Source organism: Hibiscus syriacus, unplaced genomic scaffold (assembly GCF_006381635.1).
Source record: "Hibiscus syriacus cultivar Baekdansim isolate YM2019G1 unplaced genomic scaffold, ASM638163v2 tig00110777_pilon, whole genome shotgun sequence".
NCBI lineage: Eukaryota > Viridiplantae > Streptophyta > Magnoliopsida > Malvales > Malvaceae > Hibiscus > Hibiscus syriacus.
In genome coordinates, this window is record NW_024062858.1 from 607,402 (window position 1) to 626,044 (window position 18,643).

At 36.5% G+C, this 18,643-nt stretch overlaps 1 pseudogene; it reads right to left on the bottom strand.

The window, feature by feature from the left end:
* Window positions 1-16,049: 16,049 nt before the first annotated feature.
* LOC120139987 lies at window positions 16,050-17,241 on the bottom strand (annotated as a pseudogene).
* Window positions 17,242-18,643: the final 1,402 nt, after the last annotated feature.

The following is an 18,643-nucleotide window of genomic DNA, read 5'->3' on the forward strand; positions in this document are numbered from 1 at the left end:
AATTTGATAGAATAGGATTGATATGATAACATAAGGATAAAATCGGCTGATTTAGAATGGATGAGATAATGTTTTATGGTAGTAAACATGATGGTTATATATTTGGGATATGAAACCAATGTTTTTGGTGGATGTAAGAGTTGACCTTAAAATGAAGAAGAACCTAATCACAGCCCACCAGTTTAGCTCTTCATCAGCTGCATTTGGATCGCAGTTCGACACCAATTTAGGCCTATTTGTATTGTCCACAGTCCACACGTTTAGACAAATATATAACTTTCAGCTCTAATCACTCATGCATACATGGATTGATGAGAGAGGTTGGTGAGGTGTGTCATAACCATTTTTTAAGAAAAACAATTAAATATTATTTTAAAAAACGATTATGACTTTTATTTGAAAAATTAGGTGATTTTGAATTGATTTGAATAAAATGAAAAATGAGTCGCTATCGACCTTTGGGTTAAGTAGGTCGAATACCTAAAAATGTCTTTTAAAACAATTTTAAAGAAAAATCATTTTTTAAGACAAAAAACTGGTCTACGTTTACCAAGGATTCGTTTAAAACGGGTTCGGAAGTCGGTTACGCGTGGGGAAGGATTAGCATCCCCGCAGCGCCCAAAAACTGGTACTGAATCGCTTACACATTGTCATAAATGGTGGAAAGTATAAATCAAATATAAAATTAAAATATGATCCATTCATTGAAATATGATTAATTTGCTTCGAATTATTTATCAGAGAAAATTCTTTAACTTGAAAAGAAATCTCGAGTTTAGCATTCCTCCATCGGAAAATCTAACTCATCTATTTCTTATCTATAAAAAATATTCCCTCTTTGATAAAATACGAATCGAATATAAATTGAATATTGACAGTTACGTAAAATAACGAAAATTATCATTTAAAGAATAATATATTGCATTATAAACAAGATTTAATTATTAAAATAACCGAGATTTATTTCAAGTTTCCATGTCGTAAAATGCCATGTCGGATTGCACCACTTCGAACAAGTGATGCTTTCCACGCTCATTTTATGCATACGTGTTCTTGAAACGATTCGAATATTTCAACTGTGGGTAAAATATGATGGAAATAAATGTAATTAAAAATAAAAAATAACATGATTACATTACATGGAATTGAAAACATTATTTACATAATACACATAACCATAAAATAAGTAAAATACATTCATACATAAATGACTAGCATAAAAATAAGTAAACATTACAAACCAAAATGAAATCATTAAAATACAAAGATTTACAATACTAAAATAAAATTAACATAAATTTGAAGGACAAAATAGCACAAATTTAAACATAAAGGGAAAAAATAATAAAAACAGAAACTAAAGGGACTAAAATAGAAAAATAAATTAGGGGCTAAAATAATAAAAACAAAAACCCAGAGGACTAAAATGATAAAAAAAAGAAATTTAAGGACTGAAATACAAATATAGAAGCTTAAAGGGCTAAAATAGAAGAAACATAAATTTAGGGATAAAAATAAAGAAAGTAGAAACTTTAGGGACCAAAATAGATGAAATAGAAACTAAAGGGACTAAATTGGATAAAATAGAAACTTAGGGGGCTAAATAGAAAATACAGACATTAGAAGGACATAATAAACAAATATTAACAAATTAAAGCCCTAATAATCAATTTAAAATAAATACAAGGACCATAAACAAAAATATCCCATAAAAAACCATTAAGGACTAAAATGCATTAAAACAGAAATATGAAGGCTAAATAATAATTAAGCCAAAAATAAAACAATGACTAAAGTAACAAATTTGCAAATGTCATGTCCAAAGTCCAATCATAACAAAAATAATATAACACACAATTAACAAGACTAAAACATAAGTATTTAAAAATAGTGCTCAAAGTCGAATAAAAAAAATTCATTTGATGGCAAAATAACATGGTTACAAAGTACCAATGACCTAGGATGCTATTAACCCACAGAAAAATAAAAACACGGGTGAGATATATAAAAGCCAGGGACTAATTTTGATATTAAGCCTTTTTGCAAAAACACACAGACCCTCCCTTGGTGAAGCGGCGTCCCATGGTGTATGGGTTATATACCCACTTAAGGGTTATTTGGAAACCATAAAATCATTTCAACAACCCCCAATTTCTCAACATCTCTTCTCGTTTCCTCTCCCCTTTTCTTTCCCTCTTTCCTCCTCGCCTCCGAGAAGAACAAGAGTCTCAAGGGCTCCCTGGCCACAGTAGATCGGTGGTCACAGGGAGCAAACAAACCCCAAAGACCCAACGGTTCATGACTGTGTCGAGGGTCCAAAAAAGGTAAACTCTCACCCCTCTCCTCTTCGTTTTTTCTATTTTCTCCCCTTTTTTTGGTTTAGGTTCAAATCTATTTGTTTTTCTCTGGGTAGGATAATTTTTTTCTCAGTTTACCCTCTGAAACCCCCCAATCCCCTTGGTTCATCTTTGCTTTCTTTTTATGGCTCTTGCTTGTGATTTGATTATTTCCTGCCATTTAATATACTTTCCTTGAGACTGCTACTAAGGGATTTTATTGGGATAGCATTTGTACTTGATTTCCATTATTTTTATTTTGTTTGGTTGTTTGATATGATTTGGGGTCATTGTGGGATGCATATTTATCAACGGCGGCAGGGACACTTGACGGTGGCAGCAGAGACTGATGTCAACAACCTATAGTTAGGGTTTTAAAACCCTATTTACCGCTGAGCGGGTCGATTCGGGCTCTAATCGATTGGGTCAGCTTCCAAGTCTGGACTACTTGGGTCTTTGTTGTCTGTGTTGGTGTTGGGCTTGGGTTGTAACCGGGATTGGGTAGGTTAGCTGGGCTCTAGGTAAGATTGGGCTGAATTGTAATAGGGCCCATTTGACCTGCAAAATGTAACATAATAATTAATAATAATAATAATAATGATAAATAAAAATAACCGAATAAAAACGGGTGTCTACAAGGTGATTATCTTAAAATTTTTATTTTTATTTTTAATAATACATATCAAACAAACAAATAAATTGAGTAAATTCAGCTTCTTATCTGTTTAGAATTGATTTGGAACAAATGGTAAAATATTACACTATCGACAAATGAAAACAGAAAAAAATATTCAAATATATATTAGTAGATCTCAATCTTAATTAAAAAATCATAATTACTACTAAATCAAATCTAAATTATTGTCAATGTTACTATTTTTAAACAAATGAGATAGCAACTGAAAATAAAAGAAAGGGTTGAATAATAATGAAATTCAAATATCACCACGACACAAATTATTTGGATTAAACACATGTTCGATAATTTTCTTTTGTGTTAATATGTTAACTAAAATAATTGATTAATTAATAAAATTTTCTAAAGAAAACTCAAATAGTTAAATCGATATTTGATTTTGTGGTTATAATTAAGAACGGACACATGATTTTATGTTTTAAGTGCGATTTTTAAAAAAATTAAAAATTTGATATAGATACTTTTAAAAAATTTAAGATGTGTACAATTGGATTATCGATAAAAATATAAAGAAAATATCTAAATTATATGAGAATTTAAAATTTATTGAGATATAATCGTATTCCGATATTCTCTCGATCTATCCTGGATTACAATATACTGATTCAGTCCCAACAACCATGGATTTTGATCTCATGTTGAGTATGAAAAACTAAAAAAACAATGGAATGATTTTATTAATTAGCGAAAGGCCAAATGCTCTTTCATTTATTTATTTATGTTGAGACGTACCAACGCCCAAGCCACCACCATTACATAATAATTCTTTCGGAAATAACGTGTTATGAATGAAATTAAAAATAATAAAATAATATAACTCGTGCCGAAATATGATTTGCTAATAAAAATAATATAAATGGTTTGAATAGTCGGATTTTATTTTAAGGTAATATTTATTTAATTTTTTTTAATTTATTAATAATACATACAAACTTTACAAATGTAATTATGATAGGCGATACAATATTCACATATGTGACTGACACCATAATCGTAAATTAGTATTATGAATCAGATAACATTAAATTTGTACAAAAAATTTAAAAATAAATCACACTCGTAATGACCGTTACGCGTTATATAACTTCTGTAGTATCCACAACCGCGATACTGCATTCACATATGTGACTGACACCGTAATTGTAATTTAGTATTGTGAATCAGATAACATTGAATTTGTACAAAATTTTTTGAAACAAATCACACTAGTAATGACCGTTACGCGTTATATAACGTTTGTAGTATTCACAATCGTGATACTGCATTCACATATGTGACTAACGCCGTAATCGTAATTTAGTATTATGAATCCTATAACATTGAATTTGTACAACCTTTTTAGAAACGATTGTTACGTGTTATGTAACGTTGTAGTAATTGTAATCGTGATATTGCAATCACATCTACGACGGATATCACAGTGTAATTTAGTATTATGAATAAGATAACATTCAATTTGTACAAAAAATTTAAAAATAAATCACACTCGTAATGACCGTTACGCGTTATATAACTTCTGTAGTATCCACAACCGCGATATTGCATTCACATATGTGACTGACACCGTAATTGTAATTTAGTATTGTGAATCAGATAACATTGAATTTGTACAAAATTTTTTGAAACAAATCACACTAGTAATGACCGTTACGCGTTATATAACGTTTGTAGTATTCACAATCGTGATACTGCATTCACATATGTGACTAACGCCGTAATCGTAATTTAGTATTATGAATCCTATAACATTGAATTTGTACAACCTTTTTAGAAACGATTGTTACGTGTTATGTAACGTTGTAGTAATTGTAATCGTGATATTGCAATCACATCTACGACGGATATCACAGTGTAATTTAGTATTATGAATAAGATAACATTCAATTTGTACAAAAAATTTAAAAAATCACACTCGTAATGACCGTTACGCGTTATATAACTTCTGTAGTATCCACAACCGCGATACTGCATTCACATATGTGACTGACACCGTAATTGTAATTTAGTATTGTGAATCAGATAACATTGAATTTGTACAAAATTTTTTGAAACAAATCACACTAGTAATGACCGTTACGCGTTATATAATGTTTGTAGTATTCACAATCGTGATACTGCATTCACATATGTGACTAACGCCGTAATCGTAATTTAGTATTATGAATCCTATAACATTGAATTTGTACAACCTTTTTAGAAACGGTTACGTGTTATGTAACGTTGTAGTAATTGTAATCGTGATATTGCAATCACATCTACGACGGATATCACAGTGTAATTTAGTATTATGAATAAGATAACATTCAATTTGTACAAAAAATTTTTATACCCCTTGTACGTGTTATTTGATCGTTTTGTGTTTGAAAAATCCAATTAAACCATCTTATTGAGGAAATTGCTACGCTGTAAGCGCAACGCGATGCATGTTTTGGAAATTGCAAACAAAAACATTGCCGGAGCAACAAAATCTAAGTTCTGTTCATCTGTTTTTTCCATTCTGGGACCAACAAAACAAAGAAAAGTCTGTTCTCATCAACTCCACATGATATAAAGAAAGAGATGGTTAGAAAAATTAACCCCTGCAGTCTGCCAAATCAGAACAGTAAGTCGTTTTGGTTTAAGTCATGTATTAACCCTGAATAAGATTCTTTAGAGAGAGAAGAATCAACTTCATCATCGCCATCAGATGCAATGGCTGTGGTGAGTTGTTGCGCCCTCCAGGCTTCATAGTCCCAATCGGTATGAGCCACAGTAAACAACATGGCCACCAAACACGAGCCTTGAGCGGCTACCAGACCCACCTAAAGGCCTTTGTGTAACCCCAAGACCCAGTCTGTAAGATAGACCCAAACTTAAGCGGGTCACATATCCTATTCAGAGATTTTTTTTTATATATATAACTTATAGAACGTTAAATATAATATAGAACATAATATTAATAATACAGATATGTCCAAAACGGTAATAAAATACATGTCACCAAACATAACCGAAAAATATATAGAAATATATGTTCGTACAAAATAAAGTAGTTGATTTCTCCTGATGCCAAATCTGCTAGCTTACGGTCTGCTGTTATCTGAAAAATGTTAAAATTTACAGAATGAGCTAAAAAGCCCAGTGTGTCCCATACAGTGTATAACATATACATAACAAAATAATTCAGATAAGATAAAACAATTTATCAAATATATTTTAATAACATGCACGCTACCCCCATCCAATCACCAAATTGTGTAGGTTCACCTGAACCGTACACCGCCTATACACCAGTAAGGCTTAACCTATGCACAAAGCAGAGGAGCCTAGGAAAACTGTAAGGTTTATCATTGCACACAGCAAAAGGACCTGGGAAACTGTAAGGCTTACTCTTGCACACAGCAAAGGGACCTGGTAAACTGTAAGGCTTACCTTCGCACACAGCAAAGGGACCTGGGAAACTGTAAGGCTTACCCTTGCACACAGCAAAGGGGCCTGGTAAACTGTAAGGCTTACCTTCGCACACAGCAAAGGGACCTGGGAAACTATAAGGCTTACCCTTGCACACAGCAAAGGGACCTGGTAAACTGTAAGGCTTACCTTCGCACACAGCAAAGGGACATGATAATACTTCCTTCAATCGTACCCCAAATGACAAAATAAACATGTATGCATTGGAGTAAAAACAGTAATTAATCCATTAAATATGGAAATGTTCCATATTTAGAAATCATGTACCAAAAATACTATAACTATAAACCATATAAAAATTATACGGTAAATCAGACATTTAATAAACATTATTCAAAATACCGGATATTTCCTCATAAAGTATATTATATCCTCATAATATAAATCAGTTCGGATATATAGTTTATAAATGTACGATAACACTGGTAGGGAAACACACCTGTAACAGTCTGAGAAATCAGATAGGGAAGCTTATTACTGGTTTTGTCGATCACGCTCTGCTGCAGCGCTAGATCCTACGAATTGGAAAAATCCTTATTGGAATTCTAATAAAAAAAATAATCTTAATCTTTACTTAAATAATATACGGAAACCTACGTGTAGTTCTTGTAATACGCGGTTCGGACTGATCTGAAGAACGGACAACACCAGACCTGACTGATCCTTGCTCAGGTGAAACACGAGTACCTTCATAAAATATCTTACTTAATCAATTCTTTAACCATATCTCAAATAAATAATCAAAATATTAAAATACTGAGCCTTTTTGGGTTCACAAGCTTGATTCGGAAATTTCGGGTCAGAATTTGGCAAAACAAACTTCGGAATCAAATTCAGAACGTCGAAAAACATAAAGTATGACCTTCCGAAATTTCGAATTCTTGATCAAAATTAAAGTCAACAGGTTTGACTGATGATTTGGAGACTTTTGGGTTTGAATTTAGCGAAACGAACCCCAAAAACGGATTCGGGACGTTGAAAACTGTCAGGATAGGTATTTTTTGAAAAGATTAACGGTCGTTTAATAGCCGGTCAAAGTTCTGGTCAAAGGAGATCAACAAACTGTCAATCATTTTACACAAATAGCACCCTTTTTAAAATAATTACCAAAATAGCACCTTTTTGAATTAATTCCTAAAATAGCACTAATTTCAAATTAATTCCCAGAATATCACTTTTTGAAAAATTACCAAAATAGCACACATTTCAAATTAATTCCCAAAATAGCACCAAAATCGAATAAATTCTCAAAATAGCACCGATCAACGGGTCGGGTCGAGTCAACGGGTCGGGTCGGGTCGTGACCGATCAAAACCGGTTAAACCGGTTTCCATATTTCACTCGCCCTGCGGCGACGCGTGCGACGCCCTCCGGGGCTCTAAAAATCACGAAAAATTTTCTAAAAATTATTTTGAGTGATTTCGAGATACTTACAAAGATCGGTTCAAATTTTTGAACGGCGGAGAGCTCGATTTAGACTCGGCCGAATCTTTGACTGATCCACCTCCCCACGCGCCGCCGTCGACGGAGACCAAGGATGACACCGGTGGACTCGGAGCGGCACAATGAACACGATGGTGCGGGAGGTGTCGTAAACGGAGCAACGATCGGCGATGAATTTAGGATTTTTTAGGCGATTGAGCTAAAAAAAAGGTTGATGCTTTGACTTGAAATTCACGGTGTTTGGCAGCGTTTCGCTTCAATTAAATTGAAGGGATTGTTCCTGACTCGATAACGAACACGATGATGCTTTCAAAACGGCGATCGGAATTCGGACGGCGTCGGGATCGTCGTCGGAAGTTGAGGTAGGGGAAGGGAAATTTGGGCGTGGTTTTCTGTTTTGAAAACAGAAAACCACGTATTCATATATATAAACAAAAACATACCTAACATTTAAGGGTAAATTCAGGACTTGGTCCCTGAATTTTCTTTTAACTCTAAAACAAGCTACAAGTTTAAAGAACTTCCAATTTAGTCCCCAAATTTCACCAAATTTCATATTTAACCTCAAATTTCAATTAAACATTATTTTGAAATTTTCGGGTTGTTGCAATTCTCCCCCTCTACAAGAAATTTCGTCCTCGAAATTTACCTTATGAAAGCAGATGAGGAAATTGAACCTCCATTGACTCCAAGGTCTCCCAAGTAGCTTCTGAGGGGCTACGATAACTCCACTGCACTTTGACCATTGGAATACGCCTATTCCGAAGAACTCGTTCATCTCTTTCTAAAACCTGAACAGGCTCCTCCTCATATGACAAATCAGGTCTCAGCTCTACCTCATCAACCTGAATGATGTGATCTGGATCTGGACGGTATCGCCTTAACATAGACACATGAAAAACATCATGAATACGACTGAGCTGTGGAGGTAACTCAAGCTGATAAGCAACAGGTCCAACTTTCTTCAGAATATGATACGGCCCAATAAATCGCGGACTCAGTTTACCTTTACGTCCAAATCTCAATACATTCTTCCATGGAGATACCTTGAGGAAAACCTGATCTCCAACCTCAAACTCGATATCCTTCCGTCGCTTATCTGCGTATGACTTCTGCCTATCAAATGCCTCTCTTAAGCGATCACGGATCAGTCTGACAGTATCTTCAGTCTCTCGAACCAAGTCTGGACCCAAAGTTTTTCTATCATGCAACTCTGTCCAACATATAGGAGTACGACATCTACGTCCATATAGAGCCTCATACGGTGCCATGCGAATACTCGCCTGATAACTATTATTGTAAGCAAACTCAGCTAACGGCAAGAAATCTTCCCAACTACCACGGAAATCAATCACACAACCTCGTAACATATCCTCCAACACCTGAATTACTCGCTCAGACTGTCCATCAGTTTGAGGATGAAAAGCTGTACTGAAATTCAAACGAGTGCCCAGAGCCTCGTGCAAAGCTTTCCAGAACCTAGAAGTGAATCTCGAATCTCGATCAGATATGATAGACAACGGAACACCATGAAGTCTAACGATCTCTGAAATGTACAACTTGGCCAGTTTATCCAGAGAATAATTAACCCGAATAGGGATAAAGTGCGCTGACTTGTGAGTCGATCAACAATCACCCAGATAGAATCCTTTTTGGAAGGAGTTAGAGGAAGACCAGTAACGAAGTCCATCGTAATACGCTCTCATTTTCACTCAGGAATCTTAATTGACTGTAACAATCCAGATGGATACTGGTGCTCTGCCTTAACCTGCTGACAAGTCAATCACCTCGCCACAAAATCTGAAACATTTTTCTTCATACCAGTCCAAAAGTAGCGCTCTTTGAGATTATTGTACATTTTGTCCCCACCAGGATGCATAACATAAAGACTACTATGAGCATCTTGAAGAATAACCCGTATTTAGGGACGCAATAGCGACCGTGAAAACACAAAATACCATCCTGATCCACAGTATACTCCGAACTCGATCCTTGCTTAACTTGTTCAATAATGGGAAGCAACGAGCTATCAAGGAGTTGTTTAGCCTTAATCTCCTCGGCCAAAGTAGGTTTAACCTGTCAAGTTGGCAAATAAGGCTCTGAGATCTGATATCGCCTTACGGCTCAAGGCGTCTGCCACTACATTAGCCTTCCCTGGATGATATTCTATCTCAAAATCATAGTTCTTTAAAAGCTCCAACCAGTGACGCTGTCTCAAATTCAATTCTTTCTGAGTAAGCAGATACTTCAGACTCTTATAATCAGTGTAGATATAACACTTTTCTCCGTAGAGGTAGTGTCTCCAGATCTTTAAAGCAAAAACCACAGCAGCTAATTCCAGATCGTGAGTAGGATAGTTATGCTCATGCGGCCTTAACTGACGTGACGTATAAGCAACAACTTTCCTATCTTGCATCAAAACACATCCTAATCCAGAATAAGAAGCATCATTGTAGACAGAAAAATCCTTCCCAGATTCAGGCTGAATCAACACTGGGGCTTGAGTTAGAACAATCTTCAATTTCTAAAAGCTAGCTTGTTGGTCCTCAGACCAGAAAAATGGAACATCTTTCCTCAATAGTTTCGTCAGAGGAGCTGCAATAAGGGAGAACCCCTCAATGAAACGACGGTAGTAACCAGCTAAGCCCAAGAAACTACGGATCTCAGAGACGTTTCTGGGTTGCTTCCAGTTCAGAATAGCCTCCACTTTGCTCGGATCCACCTGAATGCCATCAGCAGAGACGATATGTCCAAGAAAAGTCACTTCGCTGAGCCAGAACTCACACTTGCTCAACTTAGCGTATAGCTTATTCTCCCTTAGAGTCTGAAGAACAATCCTTAAATGCTCCTCATGTTCTGCTTCACTTCTAGAATACACTAGTATGTCATCAATGAATACAACTACAAACTGGTCCAAATAAGGTCGAAACACCCTATGCATCAGATCCATAAAAGCAGCAGGGGCATTAGTTAACCCGAATGACATCACTAAAAACTCATAGTGCCCATATCGAGTACGGAAAGCAGTCTTCGGAATATCCGAATCTTTCACTTTGAGTTGATAATAACTAGATCTCAAGTCTATCTTTGAAAAGATAGAAGCCCCTCGAAATTGGTCAAATAATTCATCGATCCTGGGCAGAGGATATTTATTTTTAACAGTGAGCTTGTTCATTTTTCTATAATCAATACAGAGTCTCAATGTCCCATCTTTCTTCTTGACAAAGAGAACGGGAGCTCCCCACGGTGATACACTAGGTCGAATAAATCCCCTGTCCAACAACTCCTGAAGTTGAAATTTTAGTTCCTTAAGCTCCTTTGGGGCCATACGATAAAGAGCCATTGAAATCAGGGTGGAACCAGAATAGACTTCAATCACAAACTCGACTTCTCTATCTGGAGGTAATCCAGGCAACTCCTCGGGAAAAACATCAGGAAATTCCTTGACAATTCGGATGCCTTCAATATCGGATTGTGATCTCCTAGTGTCCAAAATATAAGCAAGAAACGCCTCGGAACCCTTCCTGATCATCTTCTCCGCTACCAAGGCAGACACAACATTCGTCAGAAATCCACGTCGTTCCCCGATCATTACAATCTTTTGATTATCTGGGGTCTTCAGAACAGCTCTCTTAGTCTCAAAATCAATATTTACTCGATGTTTGTCCAACCAATCTACGACGAGAATCAAATCAAACTCTTTAAAGGGTAACTCCATCAGGTCGGCCAGAAAAATCTCCCCATTGATCTCTATAGGGCACTCTCTAAAAATACGATCCAACACGATGGATTTGCCTAAGGGACTTTGAATTATCACTGAACGCTCAGTATTCTCAACAGGAATATTTAGACCCTCAGAAACGGAATGTGATATATAGGAATTTGTAGAGCCACTATCAAACAATGCAAAGTATGGAACTAAATGAATAGTAATAGTACCTGTAGTCACATTAGGCCCATCACGATCTTGTCGAAGTCTAGCAGTGTAAACCAATGCAGGTTGTCTGGCCTCAGATCTGACTGGACCCCTACTCTGAGATGCTCGGCCTCTACTAGCTAATCCAGGTGCTCTCTCTTGAGTACTACCACCCGCAGGAGTCTGAACAGTTCTCTGAGTATGAGCGGGAGTACGAGTTGGCGTCTGAACTGAACGATCTCGTTCTAGACAGTCCTTCATGAAATGGTCACCGGAACCACATCTAAAACATGTCCCCAATTTCAGCCTACACTGACCATAATGACATCTTCCACAGTGCACACATGTCGGTATAGGTTGCAGCCCAGAAGATCCACCATGTCTAGAAGGATGTACGGCTGAAGAACCGGATGCCACAGGCCTGACACTTGCACCACCTCTCTGAAAGAATTCACCCCTGCCTCTCTTGTTGGGATTTGCAGAAGAATCTATAGAACCATAAGACCTCCTGAATCGGGTTTGAGCTCGATCACTATCTCTCTTGTGCTCCATACCCAGTCGCTCTATTTCCTCAGCAGTTTTGGCTATCTAACCAAAGCATCAAAATTCCTCTCTCGGTGGGTAGCAACTCGACTCCTGATCTCATACCTGAGTCCATTCTCAAACCTCAAGCATCGATCTGTCTCCGTGTCAACAAGTCCAGGAGCATAACGGCTCAATCGGATGAACTCCACCTTGTAATCCATAACAGACATATTACCTTGCTCCAGATTCTGAAACTCCTGGCGTCGCTTCTGCAGATATCTCTCTCCGATGTAGCGACACCGGAAGCGCGTCTTGAAAAGATCCCATGTTAATTGGTTCCTCGGAATACTACCAAAAATGGATTGCCACCATCTAAAGCTTTTTTTCTTCAACATAGTTAGGGCCCCCTTTAACTTTTGCTCAGTTCTGAGGTCCATCTCATCCATAATCCTCTCTGTGTCCTCCAGCCAATACTCAGCGTCTATCGGAGGTCCACCAGTAATACCCTCGAATGGAACTACACCAGCAGCAACTAGAGAATTTGAAATCTCCACTGCAGTCATGTTACTAGGGGCTCTAGCAGCTCTCTGGAACATGCGAAAGATAGCTCTATTAATGGCATCTTCATTCATCTCAGAATCCTCATCTTCAGTGACGGGAGGGTCTCTCATAGGAGTAAACTGATCATCATGAGAAAGAGTCGGATCTACTTGCGGAACAGGAGGATCACGTGGTGACATCGGATCTTCTATCGTAACAGAAAGTCGAGTGACTCGCCCTCTACCACGTCCATGTCCTGTCCTACGACCTCTAGCAGCATTCATCGTTGGATCTATAAGGCTCTACAGAAAGAATTTGAAACATGTGTCAGATTAGCATCAGGGATCTCGAGAAAACTTTAAATCATAACATAAGGTGACATTTTTTTCCTTAAAAATCCAAAATTTAGGACCCATATACAGTCTGAGTGTTTAAAACCGAAAGCTCTGATACCACCAAATGTAACCCCCCAGACCCGGTCTGTAAGATAGACCCAAACCTAAGGTCACATATCCCATTCAGAGGTTTTTTTTATATATATAACTTATAGAACGTTAAATATAATATAGAACATAATATTAATAATACAGATATGTCCAAAACGGTAATAAAATACATGTCACCAAACATAACCGAAAAACATATATAAATATATGTTCGTACAAAATAAAGTAGTTGATTTCTCCTGATGCCAAATCTGCTAGCTTACGGTCTACTGTTATCTAAAAAAGGTTAAAATTTACAGAATGAGCTAAAAAGCCCAGTGTGTCTCATACAGTGTATAACATATACATAACAAAATAATTCAGATAAGATAAAATAATTTATCAAATATATTTTAATAACATGCACACTACCCCCATCCAATCACCAAATTGTGTAGGTTCACCTGAACCGTACACCGCCTATACACCAGTAAGGCTTAACCTATGCACAAAGCAGAGGAGCCTAGGAAAACTGTAAGGTTTATCCTTGCACACATCAAAGGGACTTGGGAAATTGTAAGGCTTACTCTTGCACACAGCAAAGAGACCTTGTAAACTGTAAGGCTTACCTTCGCACACAGCAAAGGGACCTGGGAAACTGTAAGGCTTACCCTTGCACACAGTAAAGGGGCCTGGTAAACTGTAAGGCTTACCTTCGCACACAGCAAAGGGACCTGGGAAACTGTAAGGCTTACCCTTGCACACAGCAAAGGGACCTGGTAAACTGTAAGGCTTACCTTCGCACACAGCAAAGGGACCTGATAATACTTCCTTCAATCGTACCCCAAATGACAAAATAAACATGTATGCATTGGAGTAAAAACAATAATTAATCCATTAAATATGGAAATGTTCCATATTTAGAAATCATGTACAAAAAATACTATAACTATAAACCATATAAAAATTATACGGTAAATCAGACATTTAATAAACATTATTCAAAATACCGGATATTTCCTCATAAAGTATATTATATTCTCATAATATAAATCAGTTCGTATATATAGTTTATAAATGTAAGATAACACTGGTAGGGAAACACACCTGTAACAGTCTGAGAAATCAGATAGGGAAGCTTATTACTGGTTTTGATGATCACGCTCTGCTACAGCGCTAGATCCTACAAATTGGAAAAATCCTTATTGGAATTCTAATAAAAAAATAATCTTAATCTTTACTTAAATAATATACAGAAACCTACGGGTAGTTCTTGTAATACGTGGCTCGGACTGATCTGAAGAACGGACAACACCGGACCTGACTGATCTTTGCTCAGGTGAAACACGAGTACCTTCATAAAATATCTTACTTAATTAATTCCTTAATCATATCTCAAATAAATAATCAAAATATTAAAATACTGAGCCTTTTTGGGTTCACAAGTTTGATTCGGAAATTTCGGGTCAGAATTTGGCAAAACAAACTTCGGAATCAAATTCAGGATGTCGAAAAACATAAAGTATGACCTTCCGAAATTTCGAATTCTTGGTCAAAATTAAAGTCAACAGGTTTGACTGATGATTTGGAGACTTTCGAGTTTGAATTTAGTGAAACGGACCCCAAAAACGGATTCGGAGCGTCAAAAACTATCAGGATAGGTATATTTAGAAAAAGATTAACGGTCGTTTAATAGCCGGTCAAAGCCGGTCAAAGTTCTGGTCAAAGGAGGTAAACACTTTACACAAATAGCACCTTTTTAAAATAATTACTAAAATAGCATTATTTTTGAATTAATTCCCAAAATAGCATCAATTTCGAATTAATTCCCAAAATATCACTTTTTGAGAAAAAAATTTACCAAAATAGCACCCATTTCGATTTAATTCCCAAAATAGCACCTAAATCAAATAAATTCTCAGAATAGCACCAGTCAACGGGTCGGGTCGTGACCGGTCAAACCTGTCAAAACCGGTTCAAAACCGGTTAAACCGGTTTCCAGATTTCACTCGCCCTGCAGCGGCGCGTGTGGCGCGTGCGACGTCCTCCGGGGCTCTAAAAATCGCGGAAAATTTTCTAAAAATTATTTTGAGCGATTTCGAGATATTTACAAAGATCAGTTCAAATTTTTGAACAGTGGAGAGCTCGATTTAGACTCGGCCGAATCTTTGACTGATCCACCTCCCCACGCGCCGCCGTCGACGGAGACCGATGATGACACCGGCGGACTCGGAACTGCACAATGAACACGATGGTGCGGGAGGTGTCGTAAACGGAGCAACGATCGACGATGAATTTAGGATTTTCTAGACAATTGAACTAAAAAAAACGTCGATGCTTTGACTTGAAATTCACGGTGTTTGGCAGCGTTTCGCTTCAATTAAATTGAAGGGATTGTTCCTGACTCGATAACGAACACGATGGTGCTTTCAAAACGGCAATCGAAATTCGGATGACGTCGAGATCATCGTCGGAAATTGAGGTAGGGGAAGGGAAATTTGGGCGTGGTTTTCTGTTTTGAAAACAGAAAACCAAGGGTAAATTCAGTGCTTGATCCCTGAATTTTCTTTTAACTCTAAAATAAGCTACAAGTTTAAAAAACTTCCAATTTAGTCCCCAAATTTCACCAATTTTCATAATTAACCTCAAATTTCAATTAAACATTATTTTAAAATTTTCGGGTTGTTACACTTTGAAGTCAAATCCTGCAAAGAAACTCAACCACACTGAGGTTGATGTTTGCTAATTGCTATCAATTTAGGTTTCGCTGTCCATCTTAAAACTCCACACCCTGTTGTTTGTGGGCAATTTCCAAGCTCACACAGTCCGAGTATTGGCAAAACCATCGACGTTAAGGCGATGATTTCGGGGTCTTTGGTGAACATGGTGGCCCATTTCTTTTGTACCAATATAGCGAAAATCAATGCCGAGAGCCCGAGTACCGAGCTCGATGAGAGGCCTATGATTAAAGCCAGTTTTGCCTTGTTTGGATTGTTAGCTCCAAGTTCATTTCCAACTCTAATTGATACACCAAAGCTTAAGGAAGATGGGAAAATGTATATCAATGACGTTTTTTGAATCAAAATCCCCATAGAAGCAATGGTTGCTTGAGGATTCAACAACAATCCACATAACAAAATCATGATTTCATACCACCACCATTCCAAGCAAACTGAAATGCAGCTGGGAAAGGAAAGATCCAATAAATATTTCCAGCCTTTCAAGCACTCTGACGAAATTCCGTCCCATGTTTTCTTGTAAACGCCTGAGATTTTCAGGTAAACGATCAACGAATCGACGAGGTTTATGTTGATCCAAACGGAGCCTAAAGTAACACCTTTGATGCCAAGGTTGAGCACAGTGACAAGAAGGTAGTTGATGGGAATGTGGAGAAGAATTGCCAGAGTTGAACAGCATGTGAGAGGCAGAGTTATAGACTGAGCCCTCAAATATGCACGTAAAGGATGCAAAACAGATTGTGCAACAAGGTCTGGAATAGAATAAAGAATTTAGAGTCGAGCTTCATTTGCGATGTTTTCATCTTGGCGACTAACACAAAGCAGCAATGGCGGTTGAAGTTAAAAGAAGAAAAAGTATCATTTTCCGCATGGTGAGGCCAAGGATTTTGTATCTTTTAGCACCAAAAGCTTGGCCACAGATGGGTTCCATCTCCATTGAAAGACCAGAGAGAACCCAGTAACCAGTGATGTTTGCAAATCTAATGGCAAGTGATCCACCAGCTAAAGCCAGCTCCCCTAGCCGGCCGAGAAACAGCATCGAAATCATGGATCGACAGTAGAGCAAAACACCCGTCAGCACCATCGGGAAAGCTGTGTTGGGTATGCATTTAAACTCATCGGTTACTACAGACAGACAGGTCTTTTCTGAACTTCTGTTCATGTCCTGCATGTCTTCTGTTGAATTCAAAGGAGTTAAAATGTCTGTGTTTCCAAAACGAAAAGCACCCCATGGTTCTTGAACAGAAAGAAAAGGAAGAAGAGAGATCGAAAAGGCTACAAAGAATTTGTGAGTTTTCTAAACTGAGGGAGAGACCAAGAGTTGAGAGATTCAGCTTTCAATTTCGAGCTTCCTTTTATGAGCAAGAGATGTCACTGTTGTTGGGTTTGATTGCGTGCAAATGAGGAATCAAAACCTCTAATTGTTTCACAGGTGTCGTCTACTTATGAGGGAATCAGTTTATACTTTTGGCCTTTACTTCCTTTCTTAAATTTTTGTAATTAAGAGGGGCAGAAAGCGTTTAACCCTCAACTTCTAATTGATTGGCCTTTTGTGTTCCTGAGAACGTTTTGGGTAGTTCTTATGAGTTTAACACAATTTTTAATATAAAATGTTATTATGTTTAATATAAAAAATTATATAAATTTGTAATATTTTAAGTTGTAATTGAAAAGTTGTATTATAAGTGTTTAAGACTTATAATTATAAATTTTATATAAATTTATAATATTTTCGGTTGTAATTAAAAATATTATAAAAAAGTATAACATTTTAAATTTTAACCTAAAATATTATTATGTTTGACATTTAAACGGTTATGTGTGGACCCAGTTACACACGTGAGGCATTTGACTTACTTGTTCAACCCCTAATGTTTTGTTGCTTTAAGCAATACTCTAAACTATATTATTAATTTATTCCACCAGTTAATTGGTTACTTTCAAAATTGTTTAAAATATTTTCTTTTATAGTTTTCTTTAACCTAGCCAAATGTAAGTTTTTTTTATGTTTAATTAGGGAAATAATGTTGTTGAAATAAAAATAAGGGATTGGAGATAATTGGAAATTAATTAGAGAAACACGGTCACTATTACATGTCGAAATCATTTTATATTAAATATGGTCACTCTTTTAACTCTCTCTAAATCCACAACTTGGACCGACGTGAAAAATTTGAGGGCAAAGTTTGGACATTGTGAGCCCAATTAGAACACATTAGAAGACATGTCCAAACAAATAAATTCAGACATGTCCTAACCTATTGGGCTGCTCATAAAACCGAGTTTCAGCCTCGACCAAGATTTTAACCATAAACGAATTCAGTGGGAGTTTTAGTATTAAAGAGAGTATTATTTTCTGTTGAGATTTTAAATTTGAGTAATTTTGTTTATAGAGTGTGTAGATGTTATCAATAATTAAAAAAGATTATAAATAGATAATACCTTATAATTACCTCTTTTTATTAAAAAAAAGTTTAACAATAAATTTAAAAGGGTAAATTACAACAAAGATCACATCAGTTTTGTCTTGTTTTAATCATCAAACTTTTAAAAGTTATATAGCATTATTTACA